A 13,670-nucleotide genomic window follows, 5' to 3' on the forward strand; every position below is an offset into this window, starting at 1 on the left:
TGTAGGTGGTGGGAACAGAACCCAGGTCTACTGGAAGAGCAGCCAGTGCTCTTAACCACTAAGAAATCTCTCCAGTCCCCACATGGCCTTCCTTTGTCTGTATTCTATTCTCTCTCTTAAGAACACTGTCACTGATGCAGGGCCATGGAATTTAGTACGATCTCATCACCAGTCTTTCTTTAATTGCACTTTCACAGACCCTGTTGACATTTAAGCTCACTCTCCACTATCCCCTGTGTGTCTGAATGTTGAGGGGGGGCACTGTTTAACTGACCACAGACCCTATTAACATTTAAGCTCCCTTTCTATTACCCCCTGTGAATTGAATGTCGAGTGTACTGTTTAATGGACAATAGTACTTCATAACATCGCTGTCCACTGTTTATCAGGGTGGCAGCTAACAGTGTAGCTCCTCCACTGTCGGGGTCCAGTGTTGGGGTCCAGCCCCGACTGTAGCTCCTCCACTGTCGGGGTCCAGTGTTGGGGTCCAGCCCCGACCTATCGAGGGGTCCTTTGAAGAGGGGAGTGAGGAACTGAAAAATACTAGATAGTAAATATTGAAGTAGACAAAGAAAAACAGATAGAGACACAGGATAGCTTGGGGGGGGGGCTGGGTCAATACCCAGCAGCCTCCAGTTTATTTCTAATGGGATTTTTATACACTAGCAAGGAGAGAGGCAAAAGACACCCCCCCTTCCAAGATCAAGGACAACGTACAACCAAGTAACCTGGTAACCATGCCACATGGCAAAGCATCTGGTGATTAGGCCTTGAAGAATAAGACAGCTGGTAACCAGGCCTTTGCACCCTATTATGCAGCCTTGGAGAGCAACATAAACTCTGCCTCTCTGACCTTGAGTCAAACCATAAGCTGGGATCTTTGTGGGCTCCCACACCCCACCATCTCTCTGTCCCTTGTCCACAATGGAACTGCTCTGCTATGTCAGTCTCTTCCTGACACTATGAACTGAAACCATGAGCCAAACCACATTTTCCCTTCTCTCAAGTGCTTCTCTCAGGTACTGTATTTGTGATAAAAACCCGACCAACACAGTGTTCTAAGATTCTTGCTGTTCAAGGCAATTAAGATTTCATAGAAGAAAGAAGGGGTCTAGTGGGAGTGGAACGGAACTGGGATATTATGAGGGGGGAAATGACCTAAATACATAATATACATGTATGAAATTGTGAAAGAATAAAAAAGTAAATAATTTAAAAGGGAAAAAAGATTTCTCAGAAGACTTCTCTTCCTGAAGAAAAATGTAGGTTACTTAATAACTGAGTCTTATTTTCAAGATTTAGTTTTATTTAGTGTATTATTTAGTGCATGTGCATGTGTGTGTGTGGGGGTGTGTGTGTGGGGGTGTAAATGCCAAGTGTGCTCAAGTGCTCGTGGAAGCCACACTATGTGGGTTATAGGAATCAAACTCGGGTTCTCCACTAAAACAGTGCATGCTCTTAACTGCTGAGCCATCTCTTCAGCCCCATAATCGATCCTTTGATGTTCACGCTGCTATGCACAGGTGAAAAGCATAGGTCACACCACCCTCTCCTCTTGGTCCAGCAGCCCTCTGACCTCCAATGCTATCCATTGGAGTCTAAGTCCTTATGTCCTCACACATGGGTCCGTAATCACAGAGCCAGAACAGATGTGCCTTGAGAAAAATCCTAGTGATAAACAAGGGCAGCGGGAACAGGGAAATAATCATAAAAGAAAAAAACTACCTGCAGAGCACAGTGGATAAGAAAAGACTCTGGGGCAAAACGAAAGCATTTCTCCTCTGCAGTGGCAAATTCAGAACGCAACCTTTGAAACACATTTTAACTCGGCAGCACAGCTTTAAAAGGCACTCAAAGCAGACTTAACACCCTGCAAGCAGTTCTGCTCCATAGAATCTGAACAAGCCATTCGGATGGCATGTTAAAATGCTTCAGAGCCAAGGATCTATTTCCTTTTTGCTATCTAAATTATTTCAACCAAAAGACAGAATCTCATTAAGCTAAATCCTTTAAGCACATTAAACAATTCCATCTTCCTTCTTGTTCTGAAAGTCGGCCTAAATTTGAAGACTGGTCTCCTGTGAATTGTAATGAACAGTTAGTTTCTATGAATGCTTCTTCATCATGCTGTAATTTCCATAAAGAATCAAAGGGTATTTCCAAAATCCATTTCAGGTAGGCTGAAAAATCGCATCTGGGGTTTTCCTCTGGCCCTGGTGTCAAAAACACTTCATTGCGACGCCTGTCAAAGCACTGAGGTGAAGAGAGACCCCAATTATATTTTCAAATAGGAAACCTGGTGCCCTTGAACTTCAGCAGCCGGGCAGCTGGACTGTTTTGTGCTGATTTGCTAACTTCTAACCCAGGCTGTGTCTGTTCAGCTATGCCATCCTGTAGTGCACAATATTCCAGGAGTATTATCATCTCTGGCTTTATGGCAGAAAACGAGCCGTACTATGAGTGTCAAGATTTGGGTGGTTGGTGCCTTCCTAAGTTTTCTAGTCAAACATTTTAAAAAGTGATTACCCTTTTGTGAAGGTTTTCTGGGGGGTCGTACTCCATCAGAACTCATTCTGATGGTTTAGGTGTAACACCCCCCCACAGGCTCATGTGTTTGCTTGAACATTTGTTCCAGCTGTTGGTGGAGAGGTTGTGGAACTCATAGGAGGCGGGGCCTGACCGGGAGAAGAGGGCCACTTTGGGGGAATCTTCAGTCTTCCTCCATCCTCTCCCTTTCCCTTCCTCTCCTTCTCTTTCCTCACTTCTTCCCCTTTCTCTTGCTCTCTCCTAGGCATGAACACATGTGCTTTCTCTTTTCCTCTCCTTTCTTCCTGTCCTTCCAAATTGTGTAAAGGTGAGGCATCCCAGCCACATGCTCCTGCTGCCTTGGGGCCATCTGCTTTCCTGAGTTCCCTGCTATGAAGCACATATGTCCCCTTAAACCATCAGCCAAAATGGATTCTTTCTCTAGTAAGTTGCTTTGACAGGTATTCCCTCACAGTTTCCAGAAAAGCAGCTAATACACATTCTCTCTCCATTTCAACACTGAGAACACTATCGGTGTTTTGGCCTGGAGCACAGAACTGCTCAGCTGCAGGAAGGTGAGTGTGAAGTCCTTGGCTTCATCTTTCTCTCAGTCTCCCTAAGGAGCCTGGTGAAAGCTGTATTAAGAACATCTTTCTTAGCTCTCACCATGGAGAGTCAAATAATTTGTCTCTTCGGCAGGTGAAATGTGTTAGTTTTTATTAAATTACTGCGGGTGTGTGGCGGATCCACAGGTGGTGGTGGACCTCTAAGCTATGGCGCTGAGAAGGGAGTTGCATGCACGTGCACAGTTTTACAGACGGCTCTTTAGCCATTAGCCGCAGAGTTCAGACATGGCTCTCACCGGCTGTCTACTGGTCCCCAGTCAGAGCACAGCCCGTTTGCAGGGTAGAAACAAACCGTAGGAAAGAATATGGAAACAATGGGTGTTGAACTGTCTGAGAAAGCATTCTTTTGCTCCGTGAGCCCCGCCCCCATCATCCACTTGAAAATTCCATGGTAGAATATAGATTCTCCTGTCTGTCAAGGATGGAACAGTTGCCCTTTCCAAAGCACATGGCTGCACTCTCAAATCTGTACTGTGTGAAGCATCTTTGCAATGTAACTAAAGGTTTAAGATTGGGGGGTTGTCATGTGTGTGGACCCTAAATCCAAAGACAGGTGTTATTACAAGGGAGAGATGGGACACCAAGGGCAGAAGGGCCTAGACATGGAGGCTGAATTTAGTGGAGGCAGGAAGGATTCCTCCCAAGGACCTTCTGAGGGAGTATTGCCCTGCAGATACAGACAGACACTTTGGCCTTGCCCTCGGTCTCCAGAGTGTGGGATTATACCTTTCTTGTTATTTTGGCAGCTGCTGAGGATAAATATGGATGCAACCCCAGGCCTCCTAAAGCCCAGTTTAAGAAGGTTTTAAGTGATTCTGATGGGCAAGCAGGTTGGGAGACTGTATGAGTAAATGGTCTGGTCCAGAGGTTTGTGAAACCTGATGCATTCTGAGGAACCTGAAGCCTAAGGGATATGGATGCCCAGGGTTTCCCTCCAGAGTCCTGCTGAGGTGACCTTGGCAAGCAGTCTTAATGAGAGGAAGGCCATAGAAGAGACCTGATAATCTGTCTTATGGATCTGCTTGTCACCCAGGGGGAGCTTCTCAGAACCGTCTCTGGTCTCCAGGCTCTGCCCAGCCCACCCACCTCTTAATCCCGCCCGTCCCTTCCCCTGCCACCATTTTCTGGTTGAAGCTGGAGCATTATTCAAAGAACACGAAGGTTTGAAGAGCATGTGTTACATCTTGACTGTTTCTGTGCACACACTCCCTGCCCCGGCTCACCCCCATGGCCTCCCAGTCACTCCTCCAGTGCCCAGAGCAGACAGCACCGTGTTCGCTGTCCCCACACATAGCTCCGCTGTCCCCTACAGCAGCATCCCTTTCCTTTGAATGCTTTATCATTTCTCCACTTCTCATTTTCATCAGCTCGAGTGTGACCTCATCATATTGGGGTTTCTTTGCTTTTACTTTGTTCCCTGGATTTGTGGCTTACCACCTTTCACCAAATTTGAAATTCTTCGTGGCCACAGTGTCTTCAAGTAGTTTTTTTCCCCCTACATTTTTGGCTGTTCTCCAGGTTCCTGAGGTTTTGTATTTAGAATATCAGTCTTATAGTCAGACTTTCTTTTGGGCCGCAGCTCATAAATAATGACACAGAGACTTATTAATTATGAAAGTTTAGGCTTAGCTTAGGCTTTTCCCACTAGCTCTTGTAACTCAAATTAACCCATAGGTTTTATTCATTTATGTTTAACAATGTGACTTTTACCTTTCTCCCATTCTGTATGTCCTACTTGCTCATGTCTCCATGGCATCTCCTGATGCCTCAATTATCTCCTCTTCTTCCTTTTTCTTCCTGGAAATCCTGCTTATACCTCCTGCCTAGCTATTGGCCACTCAGCTTTTTATTATACCAATCACTGCAAATGCGCTTTCACATAGTGTACAAATATCCCACAACACAGTCCTATGGTAAAGAGTCCCAAGTCTGTGCCTCTATTGTTACCACTTCTAAGTACAGAATTTGCTGGTGAATGCTGGGAGTTTCGGTAGTGGTAGCATCTCAGTTTCCAAAATGAGGCTTACAGTTTGATGCCCTAACCCTGCTCTTTTTCTGTTACCAACTTTGGAGTCATCTGACCCCATTTGTCTGTTCAGATGCCAAGTTGGACACATTGAGGAAGCACGACCCAAACTGTCTTGCTAGTGATTATTTCTTGAGGGAGGAAAATATATATGTATCCCCCCCACTCTGGGTACGAGTTGTGGGGAAGGGAGATAAATTATCTCAAATTTATTTGATCATATTCCTTCCAAGTCCCCCAGATCCTGACAGTTATATAGATTGCTGTAAAAGGATACTTAGGAACCCTGCCATTGAGAATCCATCATAACTTAAGAGTTAAAATATTATCCAACATTTTAAAAGATTATTTAACCATAAAATTCTTTTTAAGAAATCAGAATCTAATAAAATCCATAAAACAAAATTTGGAAAACATCACCACAGAACCATCTTTGGCTAAATGTCGTTTTCCAAGCGTCATAAACTTTATTCCTTAAAACTCCTCAGACCTGTTCCTGCCCAAATCCCCCATTTCTTTAGCTCCTCCCAGGACTACTGCATCATCCCTGAGCAGAACTCTTTACTTTGTCCTTTCTTTAGACTTCGCTTGAATGACAGAATCATCTTCTCCAACATGAGGCACTTTCCCCCATCAAAACTGCTGCTGGCTATCCAGCACACAAAGAGAAAGGAAATCCAACCTCCCCAGTCAAAGATGGACGGCTTTGCAAAACCCGAAGCCTCCATTACTTTTGTTTAAGCGTTGTCCACAGGAAGTTGGAGTCTGCTATGACAGACTTCACAGCAGCGTTGTGGGTAAGGAAAAGAGGGTGGTTGTACTGAAGCTCATCACTGGAACCAAAAAGCTGGGGTGCAAGGAGAAAGGAAAGCACCCATCAGAGGCTAGAATCAAAGATGTCTGCAGAAAGGAGTAGAATACAGACTCATGGTGGCTCCATTAAAAGCTTTCCAGCTTTACCATGTGTCTTAGGGTTACGATTGCTGTGACGAAACACCATGACCAAAGCGACTTGGGAAGGACAGGGTTTATTCAGCTTACACTTCCATATCACTGTTCGTCATCAAAGGAAGTCAGGATAGGAACTCAAACAGGGCAGGAGTTGATGCAGAGGCCACGGAGGGGTGCTGCTTACTGGCTTACTCATCGTAGCTTACTCAGCCTGCTTTCTTATAGAACCCAGGACCACCAGCCCAGGGATGGCACCACCCACAATGGGCTGTCCCCCTACACCAATCACTAATTAGGAAAATGCCCTACAGGCTTGCCTACGGCCCAGTCTTGCAGAGGCATTTTCTCAATTGAGCATCTCGCCTTTCAGATAACACTAGCTTGTGTCAAGCTGACATAAAACTAGCTGCCACACCATGCTCCAAAAGTGATCTATGTTTCATGCAAGCCACACTTCAAATTTTGAATTTAGATCTTCCTGAGTTAAACCCATGTATACAATACTCTTAAGATCCCAGGCCGTCCTGATCGGGAGGGTGAACAGCCCATGCTCTGCATCATACTACATTATGAGCCAGGCTGGCTATTGGATTGTGTGTACTTAATGAGATTTGACCTATAATATTTTCAATGTACAGTGGGTTTGCCAAGATACGATCCCATCATTAGGTGGAGGATGTGTAATGAGGGTCATTGGAAGGCCTAGATTAAGGATGAATGGAGGAGGACCTGGGTGGGAGGTCACAGCAAGGGCAGACTATGGCAGTGGGGGCTGTGGAGCAGTGCTGTGCACTCCTCTGTGCTTTTGGTAGGACAGTGTGCTGGTGGGCAGGCCCGGAGCTTGCAGGCCATCTGCAGCCTGTTCTCTCCATGTCCTTCTGTCTAGTCAGGGATGGAGCAGCGTCCCTCTCCTGGGAAGCTCCTCCCTAGTCTTACCCTAGTGGCTATAACTCTTTCTTCTTGGGATTTGCAGAACTTGACTTGTCCATTCTTGGAATTTTCTTCTGCTTTGCTCCTTAGTCCTCCGTACCTTTGTTTCTGCCCATCACAGAGCAGTAGGACATGTCCTTCCATTATCATGGGGCATGAGACCCATACTTTTGTCTTTTATTGAATGTTTGGGATATACAATACAGAACGATTATTTACATTGAGGAATTAATGGTTTTCCTATGAGAGAGCATCCATTTTCCTTTAAGACATCCTTCAACTCCCTCTGTAGAACAATGATAAAATCACTCCTTATGAAGTCCTGCCTGTTCCCCAGTTTCCTCCTGTGAGTTTTATCTTCAAAATATTTTACAAGCTAGTAGTTCTCAAAGGGACTAAAGCTCTAGGTGCTATTATTGTCACAGCTTATAGGTAGGAACACAGCAGGCAATTCCCTTCTCCATACGTTGCCTCTCATGGTGACAAGATTGAGACTTAAGTCACTCGGGTCATCTGAGGGTGAGCCCAAAGGCTCAGTTGGGAAGTTCTAGCTTCTTTTAAGAAAAGTTGAATGGAACTTTGACCTGTTCATTGAAAATAAGAGAAATTTCTGTAAAGAAATAGTTTGAGAATGAAGTCCTATGTTAATGCTAGAAAGACCAACAGAATTCTCTGGTACCCTCAACTGACTTCGTAAAACGGCACATTTCTAATTCTATGCTTGCTTCAGTGGATAAAACATATCATCCCTCCTAACTTGGGAGATCCTAGAAATTCAGTTCACCTGAAGAAGGGACGTGAATGCATGGGGCTTTATCGCGATGTTTTAGTGGGGAGTGGGGAGGAGAGGCAGTGGAGAGGAGGCAGAATGCTGGGGAGCGGTGGGTTCCAGAGAGTAGGGAGGATGATGAGGGAGAGGTGGGGCTCAGAGGACAACTCACAGAACTGAAGCCTGATGGGTTCCAAAGAAGACTTAGTCAGAAATGGCATTCGACATTTCCTTGGGATGTGGGCTTCAGCGTGAAGTTGTCTGTACTTGGACATGTTTTGTCCCAGTTAAGTATGGTTCTGAGCACTCTACACACACTAAGTACAGTTCTCTAGCCCAGACCCTAGAAGTCTTCGCGTTCCCCTTTGCACAGGAGGAAAGCAAGCTGGTTCAGGTCCCCTTGAAGAAATGTCCTCAAGGAGTCAAACCAAGGGCCCAATCAAGTCAAGAGGTCTACTTGCTCCCTCAGCTGCTTGTCCCTCATGTTCTACCACAAGAAGTGGGCTGAAGAGCCATAGCTGCCTATGCCATCACCAGCAAGAAACTTACACACAAGTCCTAACAAATACTGTGGTATTCCAGGACTGAATAAATTAGAAAGGAAAAAACTCAACGATAACAAATGACACCATCGTATTTGACAAGTACTGGAATGAACACCTCTGTCATTGATATAAAAAAGAGTTGGCATCTTACGATCAGTTTATGTGATTTGAAAGTACCTGAAAGGACATTGCAGATGTTTATGTATTCGCACATTTAGATTATCTCTAGTACAAACTGTCATCCGTGACTGCGGTATTTGATTTGATAAGTTTATGTTTCACATCTGAATTTTTCCTAAATGAAATCAACAGCATTTACTGGTAGTCCATCACACACAGCAGCCAGTGGTTTCTAGGAAAAACAGCTGATTTCCATCATTATGTGCTGAAGACAAGGGTTTCTGTAAGGTTCATGTGGAAATCAATACATGTTCCTTTAGTGTCTAAGCTAGAAGAGAAAGCCATGTGCGTCCCTCAGCACTTATTTAGTGACATCCTATGACAAACAATGCTGACAGTTGTGCCTAAGGAAGTGAATATTCTACCACAGTGAGTGGAAACAGGTTGTGATGGGGGTGAGTCCCATTTGGACTGGATTTATGATCGGTCCAACCCCTGTGCTGCTTTGTATCATTCATTGTGTCGTCCCTCTCATGCACGGTAGATGCAGCTGTTGATACCAGCTGCAGGGAATGAAGATAGAGCTTTTTATCTGATGAGTTGGGCTTTTCAAATAGGCTTGGTTTTAATATGAATTCTTTACTGAAACAGATAAATCTCTCGGATTCCAAAGTACTATCTGGCATCAGTACATGTTAAATACCTTATGATGTATTCAATTGTCTGTTAACTGTTTTAAACAAAAGTTTAGTGCAAATATCACAACGAAGGGAGAGGACAGGGAGTAAAGAGAAGGGGGAACAGAGGAAAGGGGGGCATTTATATTCTCTCAAAGTTACTAGAATTAGGACTGCAAGCTAGGCAAGCACTGACTCCTCTCACTGCAGGCTGGGTGAGCAATTTGGAAATAGGGTGTCAGTGGAAGAGGGGGCAGAGTACCTCAGCAAATCTTCCATCTTACGGGCAAGTTGAACTATACTTTTTATCTATGCTACTCATAGAAAATTGTTAGTACATTGTTATCTTAGTTGGGGTTTCTGTTGCTGTGAAGAGACACCATGACCATGACAACTCTTATAAAGGAAAGCATTTCACTGGTGCTGGCTTACAGCATGGTGGCATTCAGGCAGACATGGTGCTGGAGAGGTAGCTGAGAGTTCTAAATCTGGATCCTCAGGCAACAGGAAGAGAGAGAGCGAGACACTGGGCCTGGCTTGAGCATCTGAAACCTCAAAGCCCACCTCCAGTGACACATTTCCTCTGACAAAGACGCCCACTCCAACAAGGCCACACCTCTTAATAGTGCCGCTCTCTGAGCCTATTGGGGCCACTTTCATTCAAACCAGCACAATCGCATACCACACAATAAGAAGCAAAGTGGGTCCACGCTGACACCCAAGACAGTCCACAAGGAGATTAACTGTAGGTGCACTGACTTGATGTATACAGCCCAGTTGTTTTTGTTTTTTTTTGAGACAACATCTCTCTCTGTAGCCCCGACTGTCCTGAAACTCACGATTTAGATCAGCTGGCTTCAAACTTACAGAGATTTACTTGCCTCTCTGTCTCCCAAGTTTTGCCTTTTATGTCTGTACTTCAGTTGTAGCTTCTCAGCTGCATAGTTACACAACTTCCATTGTGGTAAAATACAGTTCTTTTCAAATCACGGCATCTTTGTATTCTAGGTACTAGTCTTCTGTTAGACGTGTGGATAGATACGATTCTATTCTTCACTCAGTTGGTTTCCTTTGGGTACAGAGACTTTTCAGTTTCCTGATGTCCTGTCTATCAATTGTTGGGCTCACTCCCTGTGCTGCTGGGGTCCTGTTCAGAAAGTCCTCGAGGCTTCCAGGTAAAGCATTCTCTTCCTTCTCCTCTATCAGATTCAGGGTATTAGGTCTTAAGTCAAAGTCCCTGATCCATTTGGAACTGAGATTTGTGCAGGGTGAGAGACAAGGATCCAGGTTTAGTCTTCTGCATTTGGATACTCAGCATTCACAGCACCATCTGCTGAAGACACTTTCTCTCCAATTCCTATTTTTGGCGTCACTGTCAAAAATCAGGTGTTTGTAGTTGCATGGATTTTATGTCTGAATCATTAGTTTTATCTCATGGATTCATGTTCTACACTTAATCGAGAAGAGTTTCACTGGTTGGACATGACAAATTGACAAAAATCTTTTTTTTTTCTCTTGTTCTCCCCCTTCCCGCCCCCCTCCCCTTCCCCCAGCCTACCCCCCATTCCCGCCTCCTCCAGGGCAAAAGATCAACCTGGTAGACTCAGTCCAGGCAGGTCCAGTCCCCTCCTCTCAGGCTGAGCCAAGTGACCCTGCATAAGCCCCAGGTTTCAAACAGCTAACTCATGCACTGAGCACAGGACCCGGTCCCACTGCCTGGATGCCTCCCAAACAGATCAAGTCAATCAACTGTCTCACCCATTCAGAGGGCCTGATCCAGATGAGGGCCCTCAGCCATTGGTTCATAGTTCATGTGTTTCCATTCATTTGGCTATTTGTCCCTGTGCTTTATCCAACCTTGATCTCAACAATTCTTGCTCATATAAACCCTCCTCTTTCTCGCTAATTGGACTCCCGGAGCTCCACCTGGGGCCTAGCCGTGGATCTCTGCATCCAGTTCCCTCAATCATTGGATGGGGTTTCTAGCACAACAATTAGGGTGTTTGGCCATCCTATCACCAGAGTAGGTCAGTTCGGGCTGTCTCTTGACCATTGCCAGCAGTCTATTGTGGGGGTATCTTTGTGGATTTCTGTGGGCCTCTCTAGCACTTTGCTTCTTCCTATTCTCATGTGGTCTTCATTTACCATGGTCTCCTATTCCTTGTTCTCCCTCTCTGTTCTTGATCCAGCTGGGATCTCCCGCTCCCCCAAGCTCTCTTTCCCTTGACCCTCGCCCTTCATTACCCCCACTCATGTCCAGGCTGTTCATGTAGATCTCATCTGTGACAAAAATCTTAATGAAAATGATCACACTATTTGTAAACTCATAAAAATGGCAGATGGGGACACTGGGCAATCAATGCGTCCTCTAGTTTTTTGTTTTTTTGTTTTTTTTTTTTTTTTTTTTTTTTTAGCTTATCTGATAGAGGAAATGAAGGAAATAAGCCTTTTAAACAGAGATGCCGGAATCAACATGGAATTAAAGAGCTGTTTTTACAAACAAATTATTCTGGGCATGGTGACTATACTATTCAGGGTTCTCTAGAGTCACAGAACTTATATGAATCTCTCCCTTCCTTCCTCCTTCCCTCCCTCCCTCTCACCCTCCCTCCCTCTTTCCCTCCTTCCCTATATCTATATCTATATCTATATCTATATCTATATCTATATCTACATTATGGAATTTATTGGAATGACTTACAGGCTGCAGTCCAACAATGGCTAGCTGTGAATGGAAAGTCCAAAAATCTAGTAGTTGCCCAGTCCCGAGAGACGAGGTGTCTCAGCTGGTCCTCTGTAGATGCTGGAATCCCGAAGAAGTAGGCTCCAGCGCCAGTGAAGGAATGGCTGTGTTGACAAGGCGAGGGCAAGTAGGTGAAGGCTGAGCAAACCCTTTCTTCTTCCATTGTCTTACATAGGCTTCCAGCAGAAGGTGTGGCCCAGATTAAAAGTCATGTTGTCTTCTTGCCTCATAATCTGGATCACAAGTGCCCCCTCCATTTCTGGATTGTAGTTCATTCCAGATGTAGTCAAGTTGACAACCAAGAATAGCCATCATAGTGACACATGCTTGTGGTCATGAGATATGTAAGGTATAGACAGAATTCACTGTGAGGCCAGCCTGGATTATACAGCAAGAACCAGTCTCACAAAAATTAAAACAAACAAAAAGTAACACACACAAAAGAACACTTAATATTCAGGATATAAAAAAGATAAGTGAAAAATTACATGTTATATTTTCCTGTGGCTATATATCAGCATCATAAGTAGATTTTTTCGTTTTTGAAATGCTTTATTTTTGTATATAAAAGCAACTTGATCAGCCCAGAAATTAAAGGACATGGCCATAAAGTGGGAAGTAAGTTCAGAAGCAGACAGAGAGCAGATGGTTTTAAACCAGACTGCAGTGCACAGGGTCCATGTGGCAGATGTCAGCTTTATCCAGGAAGGCGGAAGAGGCCCCAGCAAGAGCAGGGCTGCTTTTTGGCTCGTTTTTGGTTTGTTTTGTTTAAGATGACAACAGGACCTCTCAGCTTGTTGTTTATCTCCGTAAAGGTTGGTAACAACACTGACACTGAGTGTTCTACTGAGAAGGCCAAGGAAAACTGGCTAGGAGAGGAAGCCTAAGTTAAGAGCTTGCCTCCTCACTGTGATACCAGGAACACAAGAGCTCGCTGTAATGTATTCTGTTGTTGGATTTTACTCTTTGCTCTTTTGGGGGGCCCTCCACCCAGCTCCCAAATAAATCATACACGGAGGTTTATTCTTAATTATAAATGCCCGGATTTAGCTTGGCTTATTTCTAGCTAGCTTTTCTTAAATTATCCCATCTACCTTTTGCCTCTGGGCTTTTTCCTTTACTTGTTTATCTTACTTTCACTCTTACTCCATGGCTGGTTGTGTGGCTTGGTGGCTGGTGCCTTCTTTTCTCGATCCTTGTTCTCTTTCTTTCTCCTTTACCTCAGAGATTTCTCCTTCTGTTTATTCTCTTTGCCTCCTAGCCCCACCTATCCTTTCTCCTGCCTTGTTATGGGCCATTCAGCTTTATTAGACCATCAGGTGTTTTAGACATGCAAAGCAACACAGCTTCACCGAGTTAAACAAATGCAACACATCTTTACATCATTAAACAAATGTTCCACAGCATAAATAAATTTAACACACCTTAAATAATATTCCACAACAATTTTCCTTAAATTCAGGAGTTTTCTGGTAAAAATCACTTAAATGTGGAGTGGTTGTTCATGCTTGTAATCACAGTACTTGCAGTGTTTGAGAGACGTGGGGCAGGCAGGTCAAGAGTTTAAGGCTAGCCAGGTCTATTTAGCAAGACACCATCTTTTTTAAAAATTATCATTTTTTTTTTTTCATTTATTTTACATACTGAGCAGTTTCCCCTCCCTCCCCTTCTCCCATTCCCTCTCCCTGCCTCCAGCCTCCCATCCCATCTACTCCCTCCACCCAATCCACTTCTCCATCTCCATTCAGAAAGGGGCA

Source organism: Peromyscus eremicus, chromosome 19, assembly GCF_949786415.1.
Source record: "Peromyscus eremicus chromosome 19, PerEre_H2_v1, whole genome shotgun sequence".
Lineage (NCBI taxonomy): Eukaryota > Metazoa > Chordata > Mammalia > Rodentia > Cricetidae > Peromyscus > Peromyscus eremicus.